This window comes from Uranotaenia lowii, chromosome 3, assembly GCF_029784155.1.
Source record: "Uranotaenia lowii strain MFRU-FL chromosome 3, ASM2978415v1, whole genome shotgun sequence".
NCBI classification, from domain to species: Eukaryota; Metazoa; Arthropoda; class Insecta; order Diptera; family Culicidae; genus Uranotaenia; species Uranotaenia lowii.
This window is the reverse complement of record NC_073693.1, coordinates 365,309,459-365,315,458: the sequence shown is the minus strand read 5'-3', so window position 1 is coordinate 365,315,458 and position 6,000 is coordinate 365,309,459.

Here is a 6,000-nt window from a genome sequence, read left to right as displayed (position 1 = left end):
AAATATTCAAATGTAAATAAAAATGTTATTTCAAAATCTTGAAATATCTATTTTTTCGAAAGCTCGCAACAAACACCCTTCTAGATAAAATCAGAGCGTTTAGAAGCAGCAGGTTTATTTATATGACAGTTCAACTTTTTTCCTTAGTAAATGTATGGTTTTGGTGTAGTTTTTGTTATATTTTGAGGTAAATTTTTGATATTTTACAAATAGGGACGTTTTCCAAAAATAAGCCGGTCTAGGACAAAAGGCTAGAAACCATATCAAATGGTTAAATTTGAAGGAAAAAATTAAAGGGGAGTAGTGAGAGGGCCTAGAGAATTGAATAAATGCAAAATTTCTGCAGTGAAAATTTTATAAGTAATGTTAAAAAATTATGCATCAGCATCATTGTCCATCGTTCGATTTAAATTGTCGTTTGGCCTTAACACACGAATTGCCTTAGTTTATTAATTACTAGCATTTGTAAATATTATGAAGGTGTTTTGTATTCTTTATGATCGAGAAAGCTCGTTAAAACCGTCAAAATAGAGACTGATCAATGTCACTTCAAAGCATAAAATTCTAAACAAAGACGGAATCGACGAATATTTCTGGTCGCAACACTAACACTCAGCAAATAGATGTTGGTCACACGATGTATAGATAAATCCCGTAGCATTGCATTCCCGTGTTTGTCCCCAACCGAGATACAACAAGCCCTGCCGATACTATTGATTAAGTTCCCATCTTGTCAGAGGCTTACTTACAACTAACCAAAAACAACGCTTCTGACTGCAGTTGGTCCTAATGGAATGAGGCCGAGTCCAAACCCAACAAGTGCAAGGCAAATACACAGTTTATCATGTCAAATTTTAATTCAAAATCAGATACATACAGGATACGAGAAGGGGTCGGTAGATAGGAGGTAAGTAGGTTTGTTCATTCACTTCGAAACGGCACCGTGTATTTACAGTAATAACCGACTTGGAGCTGAACAGAGTAGGCTCTGGAGCAGCCAAGCCAAGCCTACTGAGCAGCCGTTGCCCTTTTTCCGACTTCCTGCGATCCTTAGATTCGCAATGAATGAATGGCGAGAAACGTCGTCATTGTTGCCAGTCCAGAACCGAAATCCCCACGCCGCCTCCCTCGCTCAGGGTTGTAACCTATTTGAAATGATAAGTGTGGTCGAAACATGATGATGGTCTCTGCTCCTTGAATAATGGGTTCGGTTCCTGGTCCAACAAAACACATTTGGCTCCGCTCTGTCCTGACCAATGCAATCGCTGTTGGCTTCTGTCTGTTTCTGTGTGTTTCGATGGGCTTGTTACGGTTTTCGGCTTGGGCACTTTCTTCCATTCAATGTCGGGTAGTTTTGATTTGTTGGTTTGAACCAGGAAGTGAGTTCGGGGTTGATGGAACCGGAGTGGAAGGATTTAGGCGGCTGACATCATCTGTGGAAGGAATCATCGTTTTGCATTGTAAACGGCTTGCAAATGAAGATGTAATTCGAGTCATAATTGCTACCAGGAATATAAATTGGTTACGAAGCCTAGATCCGGATGACGGTACCACAAGAGAAAGGCATGGAATAAATGATGTGATTGTTTCATATGCTCGTCGTCTGGAATGTTGGCAATATCTTCCTTCAGCTGGGATGAGCCCTGGGAAGGCCATTATCATCTACCCCTTACGTAAACCCTTATGGACGTTTATCGGTCAGAGGAATATCTAAGCTGCGCCAAGAAATAATTATGGCATAGCAAGAATTAATTGATATCGTTTCACTAAAGCTCGTATATCACGCCTCCCTCATGAAATTTCTGCCTCGTCGTCCTAAGTGTTGTTCATCGACCATTGGGTGCCCAAAGCACAACACAATTCTTGAGGCTTCCCCAAGTAGGCCATGTCAAAAAGCCACCTGCTGGGTTGAAATTTGTGCCTCGGGTAGTTGGGTGGAGGCTTATCTTGGTCGGATGTTTGCCCAAATTCGAAAGCTGGCGGAGGACATTTAGCATTCGGGTAGGTGTGTACATCTTGTGACGCTTTGGTGCGTTTTATGGGAAATAAAGTTAGTGAAACGATCAGCACTCCGGCATTATGACAACGACGACAACGATGATGATGATTTTGATATGGAAAACCATGCATCCAAACCTACAATGATTGTCCTTTCTCGAGTTCTTCCTCTGGACAATGAATGTAACAACAGCACAACAACAAAGCAAGCTCTGATTTATGTACTGCTAACCGTTTCCGGCTTCTTTGGGGCTGTGAGTGTGAACTTCCAACGGTTGTCATCAAATGCAAATGAAGAAAGTACCCTGTGAGCATGGCTGCCAGTTTCATTTCGGAAGAATCTTTAATCAGTCAACACCCTGAATAAACAATCCAAAATTAAAGAAAAAACCACGGTGTCTCTGATGGAACGATTTTATTTATCGAAAATTAGCATCGCTAATTTTTGCACCATTTCAAAGCTGGGACTTTCCCCTTTCATTTGAGCCCAAATATGAAATAATCCACCGGGGGGTCTAGAACATTTTATTTTTTTGAAGATTTTTTAACCTTTTTAACGGGTTTTCCAAAGACAAAATCATACTAATCACTGTGGAAACGCTCGTCTTACCTTTAGCGTAAATTCAACATTATATGTCAATAACATGATTCAATAGGAAATTTCCCTGGCTACAATTTTGTAGAAGACATCAAAGTGATACAAATTGAGAGAAAGGAGTTGGAATGTCACAAACAGAGTGATTATTGTTTCAATTGAAAAATCTAATAAAACGTCTCACCATTGATTGTACTAAGACCAGAAAAAGTATTCTACGAGCTTAGTTATTAATTGTAGAGTATATAAATGTTCAAAACGGTTTATTTACATTTAAAAAGCAATCTTTTACATTAAGTTGATTAGGATTATCTGAAGTTATGAGCATTTTTGAGGTTTTATTATTCCGGAACAAATATCAAATTCTTTTTTTTTTTGTCACTCTGATTATTCCAAAAACCCCAAAGTAGGGAATAAATATAGTTTAAGGTATTTGAAAAGAAAATTTGATACATTCTTCGAAAATTGGCTTTGGTTATTTTTTTTTTACCAATATATTGAAAATTTAAACTAATTATTTTGAAACCCCCCGATGTTTCAACTCCAAATGACAAAAGACAGATTTCAAATTTGTTCCGGCCATATAAAAAAAGATGGCTCCTGCTTGACTTGAAAATTTTGTTACTCATGTCATACTTTGAACAATGTTACATTTTGAATAAGTGCCTAATCTAGCAAATATATTTATGAAGATAAATTATTTTAAGCATTTCAAGCCAGTGCTTTAAATACTGTTCATGACACGATGTAATAATTTATTTTCATAGAAGTAAGAAAATAATATTCCAGGGGAAAGCCAAAAATGCAGGAATCCACAGACAATTGCTTGCAGTGTTCCATACTATCAGATAAAAACACATGTTTTTTTTTAATTTTATCTAGGAAATTTGAAAAAAAAATCATCAATTTGAACAAATACAAAAATTTCAGAAAACGAAATAAAAAATTCGCAAAAAATTTGATGACTTCAGAGCTGACAACTTAAAGTAAATTTAGAGAATATTTTCAGATAACAGTATTACATCAATTCAACCTCTTAAAATTGTTGAAAACAAAGTTGATGTTGTCATTTTTTTTCATCTTCTTTTTCATCAAAAAAAAAATCATTGAAAGACATTAAGTTCAGTTCGTGTACTTTTGAGAAAAATGAACAATCTAGAATTTTCGCTTGAAAACTTAAATTCGACCACATTTTTACATACACGAGTGCCTCCAAAATCACTCATCTATGCAATCAAAGATAAACGATAGATTGAAATTTTTATTTAATTTTATGTATGACACTTTATCATGCTTGTGATACCCGTGTCTAAGGTTTCACAATCTATCAAAAGTGAAAAGTTTGAAAACCTTCAGAAATCATCAACAAGGGTGAAAGATTTTCAACAAAAATGTTTGATTTTAAAATCCAGGTGAATTATTTGAATTTTGAGCTTAAATGCAAGAAGTAAATCTAATTCGTTTCCTAGTCCCAAATGTTTGTTCATAACGTATTCACACTAACTTAGCTCAAAATACAAATAACTAAATTTTCCAGAAAGGCGGAATACATTTTTTCCAGAATAAAACCCTACACATGCTCATGAATTCAGATAATCCTAATCAACTTAATGTAAAAGATTAATTTTTTAATGAAAATAAACCATTTTGAACATTTATATACTCTTCAATCAATAACTAAGCTCGTAGAATACTTTTTCTGGTCTTAGTACAATCAATGGTGAGAAGTTTTATTAGATGTTTTAAATGAAATAATAATCACTTTGTTTGTAACATTACAACTCTTTTCTCTCAATTTGTATCACTTTGATGTCTTCTACAAAATTGTAGCCAGGGAAATTTCCTATTGAATCATGTTATTGACATATAATGTTAAATTTACGCTAAAAGTAAGACGAGCTTTTTCGCAGTGATAAATATGATTTTGGCTTTTGAAAAACCATTAAAAAGGTTAAAAAATCTTCAAAAAAATAAAATGTTCTAGACCCCCCGGTGGATTATTTCAAATTTGGGCTCAAATGAAAGGGGAAAATCCCAGCTTTTAAATGGTGCAAAAATTAGCGATGCTAATTTTCGAAAAATAAAATTTTCTCCCAGAGACACCGTGAAAAACAACTGACTGTCAAAGGTCACCCAAGCATTTCCGGCGCACAGCTGCAAAACTGTACGCAATTAATCTTCTCGTCTGGCAGTTTTCCAGCACCTTAACCTCCTTCACTCCATGGATGGATGTGAAGCCAAAACTTCAAGAATTGCAATTACTCGTTGACATGTGCTCATCAGCAGACTGCCTGACTGCACTGTGTCAAGCAAAAGAAACAAGTGCATCTGCCTGCCGTTGTGAGTGCCATCCTCGGGATGGAGGCGGTGTGGGCAAATTTATGGCACCGTTATTACATATTTGGGACAGTTTTCATCGTGCCATATTCCAAGTCAGTTTTTTCACGAAAGAGTTTCAGTTCAATCATTATGAGCATTGATCTTTTTTCCCACAATGACAAAAATGACAAAAATGACAAAAATGACAAAAATGACAAAAATGACAAAATTGACAAAAATGACAAAAATGACAAAAAATGACAAAAATGACAAAAATGACAAAAATGACAAAAATGACAAAAATGACAAAAATGACAAAAATTTCAAAAATTACAAAAATTACAAAAATTACAAAAATTACAAAGATTACAAAAATTACAAAAATTACAAAAATTACAAAAATTACAAAAATTACAAAAATTACAAAAATGACAAAATCTACAAAAATTACAAAAATGACAAAAATGACAAAAATGACAAAAATGACAAAAATGACAAAAATGACAAAAATGACAAAAATGACAAAAATGACAAAAATGACAAAAATGACAAAAATGACAAAAATGACAAAAATGACAAAAATGACAAAAATGACAAAAATGACAAAAATGACAAAAATGACAAAAATGACAAAAATGACAAAAATGACAAAAATGACAAAAATGACAAAAATGACAAAAATGACAAAAATGACAAAAATGACAAAAATGACAAAAATGACAAAAATGACAAAAATGACAAAAATGACAAAAATGACAAAAATGACAAAAATGACAAAAATGACAAAAATGACAAAAATGACAAAAATGACAAAAATGACAAAAATGACAAAAATGACAAAAATGACAAAAATGACAAAAATGACAAAAATGACAAAAATGACAAAAATGACAAAAATGACAAAAATGACAAAAATGACAAAAATGACAAAAATGACAAAAATGACAAAAATGACAAAAATGACAAAAATGACAAAAATGACAAAAATGACAAAAATGACAAAAATGACAAAAATGACAAAAATGACAAAAATGACAAAAATGACAAAAATGACAAAAATGACAAAAATGACAAAAATGACAAAAATG